Consider the following 9,419-nt stretch of genomic DNA (forward strand, 5'->3'; position numbering starts at 1 on the left):
TCCCCTATGACTCTGTACCTGTTTACCCCTGACTATAAAAATGCTGTCTGGAGCCCAGTTAAGGAACTTTCCCGCTCGTCTCACGACTAGTGAGGAAGTTCCAGGTTCGAACCCGTAATAAAGATCCTTGCTGCTTGGCTTTGACTCCGGACTCTGGTGGTCTTCTCTGGGGAATAAGCGGTCTGGGCATAACAGTCCCTGTTTGATAAACTGCCTTTGTTCTGCTTCTATAAACCTGCTTTCGCACCGCTGCATTTCGCACCACAGATGCATGTATAAAAGTCAAGCCCTGTCTTTGTTCAGGGCTCAGCCTTTTGGATGTGAATCTGCTGAGCCAGTGCACCTAAATACAATCCTCCTATTCCACCTATTGGTTTTTCCAGTTCCTTGGTTCCCGCAACAAGAGGATATTAGAAATCATCTCCCCCTACCTCAGACAAATGCATATTTGACTGCTTTGTGTACTTTATGTTTACTTTTTCCTTTTTTTTTTTTTTTTTTTGAGACAAAATCTCACTCTGTTGCCAAGGCCAGAGTGATTTTTGTATGTCGATTTTGTGACCTGCAATTTTACTGAATTTGTTTATCAGTTTTAATGTTTTTTTTGGTGAAACCTTTAGGTTTTTCCAAATATAAGCTTATATCATCTGCAAACAAGGATAATTTGACTTCTTCTTTTTCAGTTGGATGTTCTTTTCTTTCTCTTGTCTGATTGCTGTAGCGAGGACTTCCATTACTATGTTGAATAACAGTGGTGACAGTGAGTATCTTTGTTGTGTCCCAGATCTTACAGGAAAGACTTTCAGCTTTTCCCCATTCAGTATGATACTAGCTGTGGATCTATCATATATGGCTTTTTTGTGTTGTGGTGTGTTCCTTCTATACTGAATTTTTTGAGGATTTTTATCATGAAGAAATGTTGAATTTGATCAAATGCTTTTTCAGCATCAATTGAAATGATTATATGGTTTTTGTCCTTCTTTCTGGAGACATGATTTATCACATTGATTGATTATATATGTTAACATCCTTGCATCCCTGTGATAAATCCCACTTGGTCATGATGAATGATGTTTTTAATATGCTGTTGAATTTGGTTTGCTAGTATTTTGTTGAGGATTTTTGAATCAATATTCATGAGGGATATTGGCTTGTAGTTGTTTTTTTTTTTAACGTGTCTTTGTCTGGTTTTGGTGTCAGAATAATGCTGGCCTCATAGAATGAGTCTGGAAATGTTTTCTCCTCTTCCTCTATTTTTTGGAGTAGTTTGAGTAGGACTCAATTCTCTAAATTTCTCACAATAATCAGCAGTGAAAACATGGGGTCCTGGACTTTATTATGACTTCATTATCATTACTCATTACTGGTCTATTCAGGCGTTGAATTTCTTCATGGTTCAATCTTGGTAGGTTGCATGTGTCTACGAGTTTATCCAGTTCTTCTAGGTTTTCCAATTTACTGGCATACAGTTACTCTAAGTAGCCTCCGTTGATCCTTTGAATTTCTGCAGTATCAGTTGTAATGTCTCCTTTTTCATTTCTGATTTTATTTATTTCTGTCTTCCCTCTTTTTTTTTTAGTTAATCTGGCTAAAGATTTGTCAAATTTGTTTATCTTTTCAAAAAAAAAAACAACTTTTCATTTCACTGATCTTCTGTATTATTTATTGTTTCAATTTCATTTATTTCTGCTCTGCTCTTTATTATTTCTTTCCTTCTACCCATTTTGGGTTTTGTTACTCTTGCATTTTGAGCTCTTTAAGATGCATCATTAGGGTGTTTATTTGAAGTTTTTGTATTGTTTTGATGTTGCCACTTGCTGCTATAAGCTTTGCTCTCAGTACTGCTTTTGCTGTATCCCATAGGTTTTGGTATGTTGTGTTTCCATTATCATTAGCTTCAAGAAATTTTTAAATTTTCTTAATTTCTTCATTGACTCACTGGTCATTCAAGAGTATAGCGTTTATTTTTCATGTGTTTGAATACTTGCCATAATTTCTCTTGTTATTGATTTCCAGTTTTATTCCATTGTGGTCAGAGAAGATGCTTGATATTATTTCAATTATTTGAATGTTTTAAGACTTGTTTTGTAGTCTAAGATATGATCTATTCTTGAGAATGATCTATGCACTGAGGAAAAGAGTGTATATTCTGCAGCTACTGGATGAAATATTCTGTAATATCTGTTAGGTTCATTTGCTCTGTAGTGCAGATTAAGTCCAATGTTTCTTTGTTGATCTTCTGTCTGGCAGATTTGTCCAATGCTGAAAGTGGGATGTTGTGGTCTCCAGCTCTTACTGTTTGGGGTCTCCCTCTCTCTCTTTTGCTCTAAAAATATTTGTTTTCTATATCTCGGTACTCCAGTGTTGGGTACATATATACGCACAGTTGTTATATCCTCTTGCAGAATCAATCCCTTTATCGTTATATAAAGGCTTTCTTTGCCTGTTTTTATAGTTTCTGTCTTGAAGTCTATTTTGTCTGATACAAGTATAGCTACTCCTGCTCTTTTTTGGTTTCCATTGGCATGGAGTATCTTTTCCATTCCTTTATTTTCCGTCTATACCTGGCTTTGTTGTTGTTGTTGTTTGTTTATTTATTTTTGAGACAGGGTCTTGCTCTGCCAAAGCTAGAGTACAGTGTCATGATCTTAGCTCACTGCAGCCTCCACCTCCTGGGTTCAAACAATCCTTCCACTTCAGCCTCCTGAATAACTGAAACTACAGGCGCGCATCACTATGCCCGGCTAATTTTTGTATTTTTAGTGGAGATGGGGTTTCACCATGTTGCCCAGGCTGGTCATAAACTTACATCCAATGTTATTGGTAGGTAAGAACTTACTCCTGTCATTTTGTTATTTGTTTCTGGTTGTTTTGTGGATTTCTCTTCCTCCTTTCCTACCTTCTCTGGTGATATGTTTTAATTTCTTGGTTTTTATTTTTTGTGTGTCTGTAGTATATTTTTTTTATTTGAGGGTACCATGAAGCTTACAAATAATGTCTAATAACCTGTTATTTAAACTGATGACAACTTAACACTGATTGCATAAACAAATTAACAAACAAGTAAAGAGAAAACTAATTAAAACTCTACACTTTAACTTCATCCCTCTGCTTTTTAAGTTTTGGTTGTTTCTATTTATGTCTTATTATTCTATGTCTAGAAAAGTTATTGTAGTTATTATATCTGATAATTCCATTTTTTAGTCTTTCTGTTCAAAATATGACTCGTTTACCCCTACAATTATAGTGTTATAATAGTCTGTGTTTTTCTGTGTGCTTACCATTATCAGTGAGTTTTGTATCTTCAGATGATTTCTTATTGCTCATTAACATCCTTTTCTTTCAGATTAAAGAACTCCCTTTAGCATTTTTTTGTAGGAGAGGTCTGGTGTTGATGAAATCCCTCAGCTTTTGTTTGTCTGGGAATGTCTTTATTGTTGATGATATAAAGAATAGTATATCCTTCAAGCATGATTTTGAGGGATATTTTTGATGAATATACTATTCTAGGACAAAAACTTTTTCATTCAGCACTTTAAATACGTCATGCCACTCTCTCCTGGTTGTAAAGTTTGCACTGTGAAGTCTGCTGCCAGATGTATTACAGCTCCTTTGTATGGGTTTTGTTTTGTTTTGTTGTTGTTTTTGAGACAGGGTCTCGCTCTATCACCCAGGCTGCAGTGTAGTAGTGCAATCTCGGCTCATTGCAACCTCCACCTTCTGGGTTCAAGTGAGTTTCCTGCCTCCGCCTCTCAAGTAGCTGGAATTACAGGCATGTGCCACCACGGCTAGCTAACTTTTGTATTTTTAGTAGAGACTGGGTTTTATCATGTTGGCCAGGCTGATCTCAAACTCCTGGCCTCAAATGATCCGCCTGCCGCACGCAGCCTCCCGAAGTGCTGGGATTACAGGCATGAGCCACCATACCCAGCCACCTTTGTACGTTATTTGTTTGTTTCTTTTCTATTACTACTTTTAGGATCCTTTCTTTATCCTTGACCTTTGGGAGTTTCATTATTAAATGTCTTGAGGTAGCCTTATTTGGGTTAAATCTGCTTGATGTTCTATAATTTTCTTGTACTTGAATATTGATATGTTTCTCTAAGTTTGGGAAGGTCTCTGTTATTGTTCCTTTGAATAAACTTTCTACCCTGATCTCTCTTTCTCTCTCTGCCTCCTCTTTAAGGCCAAATAACTCTTAGGTTTGCCCATTTCAGGCTATTTTCTCTATCTTGTAGGTGTGCTTCGTTCTTTTTTTTATTCCTTTTTCCTTTTTCTCCTCTGACTCTGTATTTTCAAATAGCCTGTCTTCGAGTTCACTAATTCTTTCTTCTGCATGATCAGTTCTGCTGTTAAGAGATTCTGATCCTTTCTTTAAAATGTCAGTTATACTTTTCAGCTCCAGAATTTCTGCCCAATTCTTTTAAATAATTTAGATCTCTTTGTAAAATTTATCTGATAGGATTCTGAATTTCTTCTCTGTGTTATCTTGAATTTTGTTGAGCTTCCTCAAAATAGCTATTTTGAATTCTCTGTCTGAAAGGTCACAAATTTCTGTTCCTCTGGGACTGGTCACTGGTGCCTTATTTAGTTTACTTGGTAAGGTCATGTTTTCCCATATGGTCTTGATGCTTGTGTATGTGTGTCAGTGTCTGGGCATCAAAAAGTTAGGTATTTATTGTAGTCTTTGCAGTCTGGGTTTGTTTGTACCTGTCCTTATTGGGAAGGCTTCCAAGTATTCTAAGGGACCTGTGTATTGTGATCTAACTCTTTGGTCACTGTAGGCATATCTCCATTAGGAAGCACCCCAAGCTCAGTAATATTGTGGCTCTTGCAGATCCATAGAGGTACTACCTTGGTGGTCATGGATAAGATCCAGAAGAATTCTCTAAAATCCCAGGCAGAGACTCTTGTTCTCTTCTCTTACTTTCCCCCAAACAGAGTTTCTCTCTGTTTGCTGAGCTGTCTGGAGCCAGGGCAGGGATGACATAAGCACCCCTGGGGCCACCACCACTGGGACTGTGCTGAGTCACACCTGAAGTCAGCACAACCCCAAGTCTCACCCAAGGCCCTCAGAGACTACTGCCTGACTACCACTGCTGATTATTCAGGCTCTTTAGTCAGCATGTGATGAATCTTGCCAGGATGGGGTCCTTCCCTTAAAGGCAGCAGGTTCCCTTCTGGCCCATGGTGTGTATAAATGTCGTCTGGAAACTAGGGCCTGGAATAGGGACCTCAGGACTCTTCCTGATGTCCTGTCCTACTGTGGCTAAGCTGGTATCCATGTTGCAAGACAAAGTCCTCTTTACCCTCCCCTTCCTCTCCTCAGGCAGAACAAAAGATGTCTCCCAGAGCTGAGAGCTTTCCTATCTGGGGTTGGTGGAGGGGTGGCACAAACACTCCCTTGGTTGCCCCAGCTGGTGTCTCACCAGGTCACATGCATCCCAAGTCCACTGGCTCTGAATCCTGGACTTGCCCAGGAATTGCAGTCCTCATGCCTAGACTGCCTTTCAAGTTTATTTAGAACCCCAGAGCTCTTTAGCCCACAGTGGCGAGGCTTGCTGTAATCCCAGCACTTTGGGGTGCCAAGGTAGGCAGATTACCTGTCAGGAGTTTGAGAATAACCTGGCCAACACGGTAAAACCCAGACTTTACTAAAAATACAAAATTAGCTGGGCGTGGTGGTGCACACCTGTATCACAGCTACTCGGGAGGCTGAGGCAGGAATATTGCTTGAACGCAGGAGGCGGAGGTTGCAGTGAGTCTAGATCGCGCCATTTTGCAGCAATAAGGAATGCTAACCAAGATCAAAGCTAACATGATTGAGTCCGCACTGAAAGTGGGAAGGAAGCTGTGTTTTTTTATGTCATTGTAGAATATCCCTGCTTCCTTGGTGTCATTATGTAACTACTCTGCCCCTGAGTATCTTGTTATATGAGGTAGTAATTGCCCTTAGTGTTTAAAACAGTGGACTTGAGGTTTTCTGTTACTTGTGGCCCAGAGAATCCTAATTGATACTCAAGGAGAGAGAATTGGATTGACTCAGCTTGATTTAATTTTCATTCATCATCAGTGGAAGGGAGACATGGTTATATGGTGCAGACAAAGTCCCTTGGGGCCTACTTCTACACGTTGGGAATATTCTTAGAAAAGAAGGAATTTGGAGGAGTCAAGCTACTTCCTAAGAAGTGACTACTTAGGAAGTGTAGAAATTCATTGTAGAAATTCAACCATGAGAACCTGAAAAATAAATAATAAAGGAAGAGTGAGACAGCCTTAAAATTCCTCAGACACAACCAACGTATAGCACTATTAATACTTTGTACACATCCCACCATAATTCTTTACTATATACAATATAGACACATGTAAAGTTATTTAGCAAGTTTGAAGAAACTTTTCAGATCATTGAAATCTGACACATATGTCTATGGAACTCCGGTAGTAATGCACTATGGCACAAGGCTTTGTCTTTGGGTCCTCTCAAGTCCTTTGGGTGGTCTCCCAGGCTTTCTTTGCCACTACCTATCTCCCTGATGCTAAGACCTTGCTTGCATTCTGGCATCACGTAGACCACTCCTCCTGGACTTTACTCTGCACTTCAAAGTTGATTCCTTTCTTTTCCATGACCCCAACTACATTTCTATTCCCTCTATGCCCTGCTCATCTCTGGGATTCAAGAAGGAAAGAATATAATCAACTCATTCTCACCAAGACGTCAGTAGCATGCTTTTTCTTACCATGTTAATCCTTCAATAGATGTCGCTTAGGTTTGCTGGGCTGGGTGCGGTGGCTCATATCTGTAATCCCAGCACTTTGGGAGGCTGAGGCAGGTGGATCACCTGAGGTCGGGAGTTCCAGACCAGCCTGACCAACATGGAGAAACCCCGTCTCTACTAAAAATACAAAATTAGCTGGGCGTGGTGGAGCATACCTGTAATCCCAGCTACTCAGGAGGCTGAGGCAGGAGAATCGCTTGAAACCAGGAGGCGGAGGTTGTGGTGAGCCAAGATCGGGCCATTGTGCTCCAACCTGGGCAACAAGAGTGAAACTCTGTCTCAAAAAAAAAAAAAAAAAAGGTCTGCTGGATGAGGCAAAGCCTTAAACCGACAAACTAAATATCTAATGGGTTTTGTCTGCCAAGAGGCCTGAGGCAGAACAGATCAGAGAGAACAGGAGGGTGTGGTGGCAAGGAGCCAGCTGGTATCCACCTGAGGGTTTCCATTTGTGCTGTTTTTCCTGGGACGAGAGGGTCTGCAGATTGAAAAGTTGCCCTGCATCCTTTTCACTTAAGATTGATGGCCCTTTAAGTTATCTCCTAAAATTTTATGTCAGGCTCAGCTTCTAGGCTAAACTCGGCAGGTCAGCCCATAAAACTTTCTGCCTTTAAAGTAAAAGCACTTCTAGAAAGAAGCATTTGCCATTTTCCTTGGCAGAGGGAAGAGAAGTCATGAAGACCTTCCCTAAGAGAATTTCAGACACCTAATGGGGACTGTGGACATACTTTAAGCTAAGATTTGGGACCATCTCCAACATCCCCAAATCATACCACATGTCAGCCTCTTATAATGGATCATGTAATCCCACCTTAGGTAATATTAGGTTTTTAAAGTTTCCTATCACCAGTTTATAACAAAACTTCATGAATGGAAACACACACAAAGTTAACGGAGTTGACATGATGATGGTCTGTTCTCCCTTTTCTTTACTTCTTTTTTCAGGCTAGGACTGATCTTGGACAAAACTATCCCTTCCCTTTTCTAGGGCCAGATTTCTAGGCACCCAAATTTCTGTTTTCTCATCCTCCCTGTGTGTTCTCCAGTCTGGGATTACTGTGCCCAACCTCCTGGGCTCCCTTCTTTCCCTGCCACACCATTCCTCCAGTTTAGCTGGCTCCAACTTTCATCTTCTCTAGGTCCAAGGCTTCAACTAATATGGTTAACTAACCAGTGTTACAGCGTGACAGTGGAAGAAGACTATGGGTTCTCCCAGGTAACCAGTGTTCTGTATCTAGAGACATTTAGAGGCAAGATATCAGGCAAATGTTTACTCTGCATTAGAGAATATAGACTAGTGATATTACTAAGTGCATTATTTTTAGCAGAGAAGTTAAGCAGGTGGTAACTGGATTTTAAAAACACCAAAATGTATTCCTAAATTAGCTCTGTCCGGACATCTCTTCTTTCTCTTCTCTGTCTCTCTGTCCATCACTCTACTTCCTCTTTTCTAAATTCCTCTTTCTCCTGGCATTTTGTTCCTTTCTTCTCAGATTATTAAGATTTAACGTCAATACTTCCCAGATTTAGATTAGTGTGATAAATACAACCAAAAGCCTCAGTTGCCCCATTTATAAAATCAGAATTATTTTAGTCCTAAGAGTATAGCTAAGATAGTCTTAGTTTCCTCCATCTGAAATATTTTATAAACTACATGTACTATAACATGTACGTATTAGTGAATTAAATTTAAAAAATAAAATGAACTCCATGTGCCCATGTTTGCCCCTTGTTTGCCTCTCCCTAGTCCCAACCTTACTCTCAGATAACCATTATCCTGAAATTGCTTATGATTTTCTTGTTTTCATGTTATTGTTTTTACCATATATTATTATAACCCTAAATAATAAATGGTTCATTTGTGCATGTTTTTAGACTTTATATGATATCCTTTGTTTTTAGACTTTATTTAATATACTTTGTAAATACCTTGGCAACTGGCTTTTCTTCTCAATACTATGTTTATAAGATTCAGCTCTTGGCCAGGCATATAATCCAAGCATTTTGGGAGGCCTACGCATGAGGATCACTTGAGGCCAAGAGTTCGAGACCATCCTGGGCAATATAGTGAGACCCTATCTCTACAAAAAATAATTTTTAAGTATTAGCCAGGCATACTGGTGCATGCCTGTAGTTCTAGCTACTCTGGAGGCTGAGGTGGGAGGATTCCTTGAGCCTGGGAGGTCAAAGCTGCAGTAAGCCATCATTGCACCACTGCACAGCAGCCTGGGCAACAGAGCAAGCCTCTATCTCAAACCCCAGTCAAAATGGTTTATATCAAAAAGACAGGCAATAACCAATGCTGTCAAGGATGTGGAGAAAAGAAAACTCTCTTGCACTGTTGCTGGGAATGTAAATTAGTACAACTATTATGGAGAACAGTTTGGAGGTTCCTAAAAAAATTAAAAATTGAACTACCATATGATCCAGCAGTTCCACTGCTGGGTATATACCCAAAAGAAAGGAAATGAGTATATCAAAGAGATATCTGCACTCCAATGTTTGTTGCAGCACTGTTTACGATAGCTAAGATTTGGAATCAACCTAAGTGTCCATCAACAGATGAATGGATAAAGAAAATGTGGTACAGGCCGGGCGCGGTGGCTCAAGCCTGTAATCCCAGCACTTTGGGAGGTCGAGACG

Source organism: Colobus angolensis, unplaced genomic scaffold (assembly GCF_000951035.1).
Source record: "Colobus angolensis palliatus isolate OR3802 unplaced genomic scaffold, Cang.pa_1.0 Scaffold247, whole genome shotgun sequence".
Lineage (NCBI taxonomy): Eukaryota > Metazoa > Chordata > Mammalia > Primates > Cercopithecidae > Colobus > Colobus angolensis.